The 13,357-nt window shown below is 44.2% G+C and overlaps 1 pseudogene across 1 annotated transcript in view; it reads right to left on the reverse strand.

Moving 5' to 3' along the window:
• Nucleotides 1–13,357, reverse strand: part of LOC309664898 (prohibitin 1 pseudogene) — a 203,677-nt pseudogene that overhangs the window by 141,158 nt on the left and 49,162 nt on the right. The gene's annotated exons all lie outside the window — the stretch shown is intronic.

Here is a 13,357-nt window from a genome sequence, read left to right on the forward strand (position 1 = left end):
GGTCAGCTTTTCTCCCAAGCTCTGCTAATTACTACCTCAGTGAAGGAACCGTCTGAGGTTAGTTTCCTTCGCGGTCAAAGCCAAAGATCTCACACCTGTGGAGTCTCAAAGGCTCACATACTCTGCATTTCCCTTGCAGTGAGGGTCTCCCTATCCATGTTACCGCCTTCAGCCACCTCAGTCCTCTTTATCAATACTCTTTGCCAATCCCTGCCATTCAACAGTTTGCCAAGGACCAAGCTCCTTTCCTCCGAACATTTGCACACTTTTTAAAGTAGGGAAATGTAGGTATATTCCCACTGTTAACTCACAGGAAAAATGTGTCATCAGAGAGCTGCTGATGCGACAGTCTCCGTAATGTGCGTGAACACACATATGCATCTGATTTTCCATCTGACAGAGGCAGAAACCCTCCATAGCCGTGACGGGAAGGATTGGGGAGTATCACTGCTCCCATTTTGCTTCTGCAAAGGGCTGACTTCTGTGCCGTGTACAGGGCTGACTGCAGCCCCAGTCAGGAGGACGCCTCCCCAGGGAGTGGACCGCAGCCTGGAGCCAGCGTTTCTGGGCCCCGAGGGCAGCGCGTGCCCTCAGAGCTGTGCTGCCCTTGGGAGGAAAGCTCAGAGCAGAACCAAGGGGCCGCCTGGCCTTCACCGCTTGGGAATCCCTCCTGCAGAGCGGCGGAATAAACCAAGGGTGGTGACTTTTCCGGCTCTGACGAATGTTGGGCTGAGCAGGGGCTCCTGTGTATTCGGTTCTCTTGTCTAATGGCATTCAGATCAGTCTGTCTAGGCGCCAGCACGCAGTGCGTTGCGGTCGGGGTGAAACCCGGTCACCCGCGCCTCCCTCCCGTCTTCATGGCCGAGGTCCTGGTCAGTCACGGGGGGAGGAATGAACAGCGGGTCAGTGGCTACATTTGTTTTCCTGGTAAAGTCTTTGCAGCTAAACTGATCACCTTGCACTCTCGACCGACAGCGTGGTCAGCTTTTCAATTCAATTGGTACACATACGATATTACTAGCACTTGGAGAAGACAACTGTTCAGAAGAAAAGGACTTTCACTTCGGTCATCACCTCATGTCCCAGGCCTGGAGAGGTTGACCCTTCTTCCGTAGGGATGGTGATCCTCTGTTTTCCATTAAAGTCCAGGAGTAAAACCATACATGGTCGTGTTAGGGAACCGTTGCCGGAAGCCGCCTGCCTTGGCCAGGCACACTAACAACCGCTTGCCTGAGTTGTCTCACAACAGGTCTCCATAAAGAACACGGTGCTGCCTCTGAAAACTGGCAGGGAGAATTTGGGAGGGGCCAAAAGCAGGAGGGAGGAGATGCCAGCCCCTGTGTCCTGCTGACCTCCCAGAATCCTTCACGTTGGAATCCATCTTGGCTGAGAGTTGTTCCAGGAAGGACCCTGAGTCAGACCAAATATGGGCTAAGCAAGATGACTGGCCAGAGACAACCCAGAAAGTAACCCCATCACCATAAAACCCGAGACTGCGAGCCACGTGGCAGAGCAGTTCTTCTGAGGTCCCTCACCCTGCTGCTCTCTGCCCAGCCAACCCTTCCCGATAGTCTTTTGCTTTGTCAGTACTTGGGCCTCAGACAATTCATTTCCAAGTGTTGGACAAGAGCCCACTCTTGGGCCCCTTCCTGCAACAGCTGGACGAACTAAGTCACACTCCTGAGTTCAGTGCTGTCCAATAGGGACTTTCTGCAATGATGGAAACATTTGACATCTGGGCAGCCTGACACCGTTGCCACTAGCCACCGGTGGTTATTGAGTACTTGCAATGTGGCTAGTCCTCCTGAGGAACTGAATTTCTAATTTGAACTAATTGAAATTCAAAAAGCCACATGTGACAGTTGGCTACAGTATCAGTGCAGCTCTATATAGAATAGATAGATTTGCAGCAACATGGATGGACCTGGAGATTATCATATTAAGTGAAGTAAGTTAGACAGAAAGACAAATATATGACATCGCTTATATGTGGAATCTAAAAAAAAGAATATGCAAAAGAACTTATTTACAAAACAGAAACAGACTCACAGACTTAGAGAACGAACTTATGGTTACCAGGGGGGAAGGGGGAGGGGAAGGGACAGATTGGGAGTTTGGGATTGACATATTTAAAATAGATAACCAACAGGGCCTATTGTATAGCACAGGGAACTCTACTCAATATTCTGTAATAACCTAAATGGGAAAAGAATTTGAAAAAGGAATAGATACATGTATATGTATAACTGAATCACTTTGCTGTACACCCGAAACTAACACAACGTTGTTAATCAACTCTATTCTAATACAAAATAAAAGTTTTTAAAAAAAGGATACATAGAAACACAGACACCAAAGGACTCCCACATTAGAGACACGTCTGCTCTGGGACAGTAAATCCTCTAAATAAATTAAAGTATTTTTTTTTTTTGCTTATGAGGAGGAAGAGGGTAAATTACTTTTAAAATTTTTACCCACCAGGCAAAGGTCTCACTGTAAAGAAAAAAGTTAGAGTGTTTAAAAGAGAAATCTGAGGATTGTTTTTCTAAAAATAGGATGTTATTAAACAAAATTTTAACACCAAAATAAAAGGGCTTTTATTATTTGGAAATAATAAAAGGAACTATAGTTGTAAATGGCATGAGTTTGGGTTAATCTTATAGTCTCTTTCTGCTAATGGAGCCTTCTTTTATTTGTCAAGAAAGTCCTGGCAAATCAGAAAGCCCTGACAAATGAGTGGTAAAACTCTGCTCCAATAACAAGGATATGTTAGTTTGGCTGTGGCACTGGTTCTTAGCCCAGGAGGCACATTAAAATCATCTGGGTTTTGTTTACTACTACACTGGTACCTGCACCCCATCTCCAGACATTCTGATTTAATTTTAACTGGCCGAGGCTGGAGCCAGACTAAACTTCCTAGTAAGTCTACTCACTAATCGCTCATCCAGCTAATCACCTCTAGGTGATTCTAAGGTGCAGCCAAGGCTGAGAACCACTGATTTATAAGGTGAAGCTGAGGATCTGGTCACCCTGATCTGCTAATGCTATTAATTCAAGTGAGACACAGACTTTCAAACTTGTTGTTTAAATAAAACTTCAATGAAATCCCGAGTTTTCTTTTACCTCCTTGCATGTGGGTGGAGAAGGACGATAATCCTCTTCCTGCTTAGCATATGAGACTCACACGTGTTTAGAAAACAGATGTCAGTTTTAATAGAATTACTACCAAGGAACAAAGTATTCAGTGAGATAATCAGTATTTGGGGGCTAAAGTTTATTTCCAAGACAATTTCTGAAATCCCAGGATCATAACAGTTTTTTTTTTTTGCTTGAAGTTAATATTTGCAAGGATAGTTTATGATGCAGAAGAGCATCTACTTTTCTCCAGCTTCCAGAAAAGAGGGCACGCTTCTCTCCTCATTTTGATGTCTTTCACCAGCCCTTAGAAGAGCCTGAAGTTTTCAAAGCTAAGTGCTTGAATTCCATCAGTGAGCCTGGAGAGGTGGAAAAATGCAAGCTGAGAAGATAAAATCTTAAAATACAGATTTTAAAAAGGGCAGAGAGGGAATTAACAAATGGAGTATGGGACTTGCAATGTTTTGCAATTGCAATGTAACCCTATTAGCTTACACAGGTCTGATCAGCTGCCCCATTTTGCTGTGGAGTTCGCAACCTCTCTAAGGAAGAGCCTTGTTCGCGGCTCTTTTCCGATCTTGGACTTCTCAACCAGAAAGGTTCAGGATGTCTCTGACTAGATTAAAAAAAAAAAAATCTGTATCAATGAGATGTCACAGCCCCTCTAGAAAAGCCTACTTCCATGGTTACTTCCTCTTAAAACTGGACTCATCTTGGGAACCCTCCTACACTGTTGGTGGGAATGTAAATTGGTGCAGCCACTATGAGGAACAGTATGGAGGTTCCTTAAAAAACTGAAAATAGAACTACCATATGATTCAGCAATCCCACTCCTGGGCATATATTTGGAAAAGAAGAAAACTCTAATTCGAAAAGATACATGCACCTCAATGTTCACTGTAGCACTATTTACAATAGCCAAGACACGGAAGCAACCTAAATGTCCATTGACATATGAATGGATAAAGAAGATATGGTATAGATATACAATGGACTATTAGCCATAAAAAAGAATGAAATAATGCCATTTGCAGCAACATGGATGGACCTAGAGATTATCATACCAAGTGAAGTTAAGTCAGATAGAGAAAGACAAATATCATATGATAGTACTTATATACGGAGTCTAAAAAAAATGACACAGGAACTTCCCTGGCGGTCTAGTGGTTAAGACTCTGCACTTCCAATGCAAGGGATGTGGGTTCGATCCCTTGTCAGGGAACTAAAATCCCACATGCTGTGCAGTGCGGCCAAAAAAGTATAAAAAAATAAAAAATAAAATTAAGAAATTAAAAAGTGATACAAATGAACTTATTTACGAAACAGACTCACAGACATAGAAACAAAGTTACAGTTACCAAAGGGGAAAGGGGAGGGGTGGGATAAATTTGGAATTTGAGATTAACAGATACAGACAACAATATATAAGATAGATAAACAACAGGGACCTACTGTATAGCACAGGGAACTATATTCAATATCTTGTAATAACCAATAATGGAAAAGACTCTGAAAAAGAATAGATATATATAAGTATAACTGAACCACTTTGCTATACACCTGAAACATTGTAAATCAACCAAAAAAAACCGAAACAAAACTGGGCGCATCTTTCCTAGATTGAATGTGACCCTTCTCTGTTGTAGCTAAAGCGTATTTCTTCTGTGGAGATCGTAAGCAACCTGTCTGCATCCCTTTGATAATAGACAAGCCCCTTTCAAATTACCAGTGAAATTCTTTCCAGGCCGAGCACCTGTAGCTCCTATAATTTTTCTCACTACTAACAAAAATAATTGCCATTCTCCAAGTGCCTACTATGTGTCAGGCACTATAGTAAGTACTTTTCATTTAATCCTATGAAATAGATATCATTGTTCCCATTTTACTGACTAAGAAACTGAGGTTTAGAGAAAGTGTTTTTCCCAGGCAGAGGGAGCAGAAAGTACCAGCCCTAAAGCAGATGCCTGGCTTGTGGCCTAGGAGAGCAGTGAGGCTGGAGCAGAGTGAGTGAAGAGGGCAGTAGGGGAGGAGGGTGAAGAGATGAGGGGCAAGGTCAGGTGGGGGCTGTAGTCCATGCTAAGGCTTTCTCTCCAAGAAATGGAATGCACTGGAAGGTTTTAAGCAGTGGGGTGATGGAATTTAACCATATCATTCTGGAAGCTGTATTGAGGATCAACAGTAGGGACTCAAGGACAGAAGCAGTGAGACCTGTTAGGAGACTATTGCAATAATCCAGGCGAGGGATGATAGTGATTTGAATGAGGGTGGTGGCAGTGGGGGATGAAAAGTGGTTGGATTTTGGATATGCTTTGAATGTATGGTCAATGAGATTTGCTAACAAACTGATGTGCGAAGGGAAAAAAAGAAAACAGTCAAGGACCGTAGGAATATCTTTGGTCTAAGCAACTAGAAGAATAAAGTTGCCTTGACCTGAAACAGGGAAGACTGCCAGAAGGGCTGGTGAGTGAATTGGGAGCTCAGTTTGGGGCCTATTAAGAGGCTCCTTCAATATCCAAGTGAGTTTCAAGTAGCAGTTGGATAAGTGGGTATGAAGCTTGGGGGAAAGGTTCCTGATGAAGATAAAAATTTGAGAATCATCATCATACACATAGTATTTAAAACCGTAAAACTAGATAAGAGTCCTTCAGAACTGATTACAGATACAAGAGAAAAAATGTCCCAATACTGAGTCCTGGAGCACGCTGACGTTTAAAGACCATGGATGTGAAAAAGAAGCAACGAAAGGACTTGAGAAAAGGGGCTAAAATGTAGGAGAAGAACCAGGAGAGTGTGGTGTCCTGGACATCAAGAGAAGAAAGAGATTCTAGAGGGAGAGAACATCAGCTGTGTCACATTTCACGGATGGGTCGAGCAGGAAGAGGGCTGATAGCCGACAGGACTTTGCTGGTGACCTTGAGGGCTACTCAGTGGAGTGGTGAGAGTGAAAGCCTGGTTGTGGTAGATTCAAGAGAGACAAGAGGAGAGACGTCGGGGGTGGCAGAAGGACACTGTGTTCAATTATTTCAAGGAATTTTGTTGTAAAGGAAGGAAGAGAAATAGGCTGGTAGCTGGAGGGGGAATTGATGGGAAAAAGACAGATGTTTCTACGTTGATGGGAATGGTTCAGTAGAGAGAAAACATGATGGTGCAGGAGAGAGAAGAGATGGGCTAGAGCGGCTGCCTTGAGTGGGTGAGGTGTGTGGAACCCCCTCACATGACGGGGTTTTGGTCTGAGAGGGGCGGTTCACCATAGTAATAGCGGAGTAGGTTGAGTGCGAAGACGCAGGTGCAGGGGGGAGGGGAAAGGGTGGGGGAGGGGGAGGGGGAGGGGAAGGGGTGGGGAAGGGGGACCGGAAGGGGTGGGGAGGGGGGACGGGAAGGGGTGGGGAAGGGAGGGGGAAGGGGAGGGGTGGAGGGCGGGGGTGGGGGGAATGTGGAGGAGGTCTTTTTCTGATGGCTTCTGTTTTCTTGGTGATGTAGGAAGCAAGGTTGCTGAGAGGGAGGTTGGGGAGGAGGTGTTGAATGTTTGGAGAACAAAGAGAGGGTATGAAATCATCATCTGGGAGTGGGAGACGGAATAGACTAGTAAGTATAGTATGTTTGTAGGGCATCATTCTGGTCCCAACTGACTTTATCATGAATTTAAAGGGTGACTAGAGAGTGTGACTGTGGGTTTTTTTTGTTTTTTGGGTTTTTTTGGTCGTGCTACGTGGCATTGATTGTATGTTTTTGTCCAGCCATTGGGAGGCGCAGGGCCAGAGCAGGTGGAGAGTTAGATTAACCACGGTAATGGTTTCATCATAAGGCCTCAAATTAAGAGAGGGGCAAAGGAGTGGAAGCCATGAGCAAGTGAGTGATCACTGTGATTAGTTACAGAAGCAGGTGGATAAGGAGAGAGGAGAGGACATGAGGAAGCTGGGGGGCGGGTCTCTAGGTTTTAAGATGGTAGGTCTCAGTGGGGTCATAGGGTTGTTGGAACTGGGATATTGACTGGGTTAGCTGGGCAGAGAGGAGAGGCGGTCTGAGAGTGCGATATGAACAGGCTACAGCTGTTGGTAATGACACGGTTAAGGGCCAGACTCTGGCTGTGGTGAGACAGGAGGGGAGGAGGTCCAGGGCCTGGGGAGCCCAGGCCAAGCTGACCAGGGCTTCTGTAGGCCAGTGTGGCCCCTCTGTCCACCCAGCGAGTTTCTAGGAAGCATTCTGCTCTCCTGTACACAGGCACTGGCAGCTTTGTTTGGGGAAGGGGCCCCAGAGGTGACCATCAGAGCAAAAAGGAGAGGAGAGGAGAGGGGAGCAGAGCAAAGCCTGCTTTCTCACTGAGCACTGTTATTTACGATTTTGACTGCGTGCCTATATCTTCCACTATATACTCACGGGCAATAGATGATGAGTCTGAGTGAATGGCTGATCAACTCAGACACTTAGTTTGTGTGCGGCCTTGAAGCCACAGCTGGTTTGAAGCCAGGGCCTGCTGAAGGATGCTATGACCGGGAAATGAACTTTCACTTTCCTTGGCCTCAGGAGACTTTGCTGGGTTTGTTCTGCACTAGGAACCTGCAGCTGGAGAGCAGAGAGGAACGTGTCCTGCTCCAGGATGGGCAGGTGAGGTGGGGCAGACGTGTGTGTGTATATTGGGAGGGATGGAAGAGGTATAACCCGTCCCGCCCGCCCCATGAGAGTAGCTGAGGTGAGCTCCTCGTGTCCACTGGAGTCCTCACTTTGCGTAGCTGTCCCTCTCTGGGGACTTGCACAGGTCGGAAGCTCCTCTCTGCCTGGGAGGGTGCTGCCTTGTCTTCTCCTCTCCTGCACTATGCAGCCGTCTTTGTAAGTTTTTGTGCTCTTTGCCGGGAAAGAAAGTCTCCGTGCACTTACTGTGTCCATTAGCAGCTCACCATCCCTTGCTCCCTCTTCCTGCTGGGACAGTTGTGCAGGCTGTAGTCCATCAAGCTGATGAGGGACTTGATTTACTTGACTTGGTATAAAGGGGCATTGGCCTTGGGAAGTCACTTAACCTCTCATGCCTAAGTTTCCTGGTCTTTAGAAATGGGGAATCACTTATTCTATAAAGTTGCTAAGATGATCAAATGAGATAATTATGAAAATGCTTTGAAGCTCAAAAAAATTACTCGTTAGTATTTTGTTATCTTTGTAGAAATAACAGCAAATGAGGGAAAGAAATTCAAGCAGGAGAGCGAGCGAGTGTGAATTACATCCTGGATAGAAGAAGACTGTAAATAATGTAAGTCTTCAAGGAGCCAGCCATCCTAGACCAGATTCCCATAAAAATCAAATTGGGAAGAAATAAAGAAAAGAAGTTAACGTTCATTGCTGAAAAACAATGTATTTCTTTTAGCCCCTGTGGGAAGGGAGTTATTATTTTAGTGTGGGAATAAGAATATAATTCAGTTTTTCCCAATCAGAACCTTTTGATGTGTTACTATGATTCACAGGCTATGACTCACATATTAAAATTCTCTCTAGTATATTACTAATAGTTTATATTCCTTAAAAAGGAGATAAGATGAAGCAGAGGGATTACATAATTATTTTCTTTTAAGCTTATGCCTTGGATTTATCTGACATGATAATTTAAGGAGGAGAAACTTTCCTTCCTGCAGAGAAAGAAACCTCATTATATTCTTCAGTAATCACATTTTCAAAATGCTTGTTAAAATCAGCCTTGGTACTGTTATTATTATACTTTGTAACCTACTATGTAAGAAATTAATTTTTCTTAGGCTAGGAAGAAGGTTAAATTGTTATGCCCCACCCCCAAGATTTCTTCACTGTTAATAGTTATTCTAAAATACATTCATTATGTATTTTTGAATTATATTTGTCATTTTGAATTATGATTATCAAGATTTAAAAATCCATAAGTTCATCAAAATACAATTAAGTGCACTACTTTCCTACCACCCACTCATGTCATCAAAAGGATCAATCAAATATAAGACAAGCATCAAGCCGGGCATAATACAGATATTTTAAAATAGATTTCATTTATTCCATTTTATTGAAGACAAGCATACCTAATCAAAAATATTCTAATCTGGTAGATTCAAGACCTATTGATGATTTGAACCTTGTTTGGATTCTATTTAAATGCTGTTGAATGGGAAGTTACAAACTTCCTGAAGAATAAAGGAGTTTATGCTTTATTTTAGCTCAACTATCTTGACTTCATTAGGCCAGAACCACACCAAATTTCTCAGGATATTGAAATAACGACGATGATGATGAATATATATCAGTCATCAGAGTAAGTAAAATGGTTTCGGCACTCTGTATATATACTTTTAATCCATCCCACAACACTCAAGTTTGAGGAAACAGCCTCAGAGAGGTTAAATAATATGCCAAAGGTCAGTCAGCTAGTGGGTGGCCGAGCTAGAGCCCCATACCAGGTCAGACGTCATTGACATGACGCCTAAATATATATTCTACCAAACGAAAGGAGAAACCCAATTTGAAGAATTTTAACAAGGCACTTGATTCAGGCCAGAAGTTTAATTTGAAGGCTAAATAATTTAGATTGGCTCTCTGCCTTTGTTAACCTAACCAGTCAGTTTTTATCTCCCTGGGTGCGCCTGGGTTTGAGTCTCAAAGAATATGCACTTGGAAGAATTAAGAGGAAAAAAACTTCTTTGGACAGTATATCTTCAAAAAATCATCCAAAGCGTGTTTGTGCTGTGGCTTTTCCCCAGAGCCAGATATGAATCAGGTTTTAAATCAATTTCTTTCTGCTGAGAAATTTCAAAGCGAGAATATTCAGAAGGAGACTCAGGGAGAGCAGGACAGGAACAAAAATGGAAGAAAATTTACTGCATGATGTTACCTCAACGCAGTCAGTTTTGTCAGGATTTGCCAGCTGTGGCCTCACTTCGATTAGACTGGAGTCCATTGTTTTTGGCAGTAGTGTGAGGGTCCCGTGGCCAGGGCGTGCCCCGTCTTTCCTGTCAGGAGCTCCACGTGAGGCAAAAGAGATGCTCCTCAACCCAACTGGGTTTTAATTTAAGGGAATCAAAGCAGGAGCTGTAGGATTCTGTTCCCAATCCAGGAATCTTGAGAGGCTGAAAGATACTAGCCAAGAAAACATGTTTCGTGGAAGGAATTTATAACAGGATTATCTCCTAGGACATTTCAACGGATGTTTCCAATAGACCAAGTACCCACTCCCACTCACCCCCTCTTTAAAATATGTAGAGTTGAAGCATAACATACATTCAGAAAAGGGTATAAATCCCAAGTGTATAGCTCAGTGAATGTTCACAGCATGAGACACCTGTGTAACCAACATCAACTCAGGAAGTAAGACATTGCCACTAACCAGAAGCCCCTCCACAGCGGCCCCTCTCCTGACCTTTTACAGAATAGATCTGTTTGCCTGTGTTTTTACTTCACATAATTGGAATACGTTGTTGTACCCAGTGATGGTTAATTTTATGTGTCAACTTGACTGGGCCATGAGATGTCCAGACATTTGGTCAAACATTATTCTGGGTAAACAAACAAACAAACAAAACCCAAACATTATCTGGGTGTGTTTGTGAAGGTGTTTTTGGATGAGGTGAACATTTGAATCCGTAGATGGAGTGAAGCAGATTGCCCTCCCCCGTGTGGGTGAGCCCCGTCCAACCCAGTGAAGGCCTGAACAGAACAAAAGTCTGCATGAGCAGAGTCTCCTCCTGCCTGCCTGTCTTCATCTGAGACTCAAAGGTTTTTCTGTCTTTGGACACGAACTGAAACATGGGCTCTTCCAGGTCTCCAAACGTCCGAGTCTTGGGCTGGAACTTAACACCTTCAGCAATCCTGAGTCTCCAGCTCGCTGACTGCAGATCTTAAGACTTGTCAGTTTCCACAATCGGCCAATTCCTTATAGTAAATCACTATATAGATATTTAATTGGTTCTGTTTCTCTAAAGAACCCTGAGTAATGCATACCCTGCTTGCTTTTGCAATACTTTTACTTAATGTAATGAACAAAGTCTGTGTTAATTAACAAACTTGAGCTGAGTATGCGGAGTGCTTATCTAGCATCTGTCATGTCTTATCAATGCAATGCTTATGTTTCCTATTGTATTTTTTCTTGGATTATAGTTTTGGTGAGATGGAGGTCTCCAGAGGACCGTACCTCCCATTTTCAGTCTAGCTGAGACTTCACGCCTCCCCACATGAGGACAGTTATAAATGATGGAACCAGTAAGTGCAAAATTCCACCTGGACCCTGAATGCACAGGGCTGAAAACCTGGATCCAAGGCAGCTGTCAGAGGCGTGCTCACTGAATGGATGGTTTACCTGATCTGGAGGCGAACGAAGAACCAGACCCAACTCAAAGTAGCAAAGCGAGTTTTATCCAATGAAGACTTGTGACTGTCATCCTACATACAGAGCCCCACTTGGCTTTCACGTTAACACGTCGTTGATAGATAATAGGGGATGGAGGAGGGGGGACAAAGCTACATCTGGGGCTGGGGTGCCTTCCCCAGCATTTCCGTGACAACTGTCCACACTGGTCAGTAGGTCAGTCATTTATTGGAATATGACCCAGATGCTAATCAAGGCTTCCCTGTCCATCTGGCTGCTGCATTCATATTACGTCACATTATCCTTGATGTAAAACTTGGCCCCTTCACTGTTTTCCACTGGAAATCCATCTGTACCAACAATTTTGTGAGTTTTAACAGAATTCTGCTGAAGGATTTGGAGTAGGGGGCTCATTGTAATACAATGTACTGTGTCCCTGTCTCATTCCCCACTTTGCTTTTCCTCTTTCTCAGAAGCTCCATAAACTACTCTTCTGATCTTATGGGTAGTAATTTAACAAACACCTTGTGTTGCTTGAGAATGCCTGGGAGATCTCACTCTTAGCCCCAAGGAGCTTGTCAAAGTATTTCTTCCAAACACATATAGCACTTTCCCAAAAAGATTTAAGGAAATAAACATTTCCCCATCTCATTGTAACTTGACTAATGACATGAATTTTCTATGCTCATCATTAGGCCCAGGGAAAATATAGGAGAATATGATTCCCTAACCTCAAGGCATTTAGAGTCCTGCTGGAGAGACAGTATACATGAAATGGGAAATACTTCAGTGCCAAGCTATGAGGTAACTCAGGCAGTGAGGGTTGAGAGCCTGTCTCATGTGAGTTACCTCATAGCCGTGCTGCTCAGCTGGGGAAATGGATCTCCAGGTGGGTCTTGTAGGCTGGGCAGGATTTGGTTTGGCTGAGTGGTGGGAGGAGAATGGTTCAGAGTATGAATACAGCATCAGGAAAGTAATGAGCATGACAAGGGCTGTGTGCGCGTGTGTGCGTGCGTGTGTGTGTGCACGTGTGCCAGGAGGAGATCGGGCACTTGCTGAGAACTGATGAGAAAGAAACTTGGCTGGGAAAATGGGGTGAGATTATGGAGGGCCCCAAAAGCCAGAAAGAGGTGTGGACCTTAGACCAGTGATAATGGACAGTCCCAGCAGGTTTCTCTAGGCAGAAAGGGAGGTACCTCTGAGAAGCCACCCGAGGAAGCCCAACCTGACAGCAGCGGCTGTCACTCAGGCCCAGGTGTTGAATGTCTGCATTAGGAGGGGCAAAGGGATGGGAGATGAAAAGGCAGATCTGAGCGAAAAGGAAGCATTGTTGAAGCAGTTGATCTGCATTGGCTGTAGGCATGAAGGAAAGGGCTCTGCCCTGCCTGAGGCAGCCCCTCTCTGAGCGCCCTGCTTAGAATCAGGGTGAGGTGGGCCCTGGGGTGGGCTACAGGTGCTCTTGGGTCTGGACTCATGTCTTTCCCTGGGCGGCCCCCTCCTCCTCTCCCGCTGTCATCCTCTTGTCTTCTGTGTTAATTCTTACCGTGATGCCGCCACACTCCACCACCACTGTGGCTTCCTGAGGTTCTGCTTAGAAGAGGCTTCTAGACAAATACAACATTGCCAGCCAACTAGACTTCAATAAAAAAAATGTTTTTAAAGAAATTACAAAAATTAAAAAAAGAGGCTCCTCGTGACCCAGCGAATAAATAATATATGAGTTGGTCCTGCCGTGCTGGGAGGGAAATCCTCTCTAAGTTATTGAGAACCTGGAATTGCTTGCTTCCTTAGAAGGGATTCCTAACCGGGGGATTATGGAAACGTTTCATGAGGTGCATGGATTTAGGAAGTTACTAACCTCCAACTAAAATCCAGCACTTCCCTCCGTTATAAATGCAGGCAACAAACCAC

This window comes from Balaenoptera physalus (assembly GCF_965194825.1).
Source record: "Balaenoptera physalus genome assembly, chromosome: 1".
Taxonomy (NCBI): Eukaryota; Metazoa; Chordata; class Mammalia; order Artiodactyla; family Balaenopteridae; genus Balaenoptera; species Balaenoptera physalus.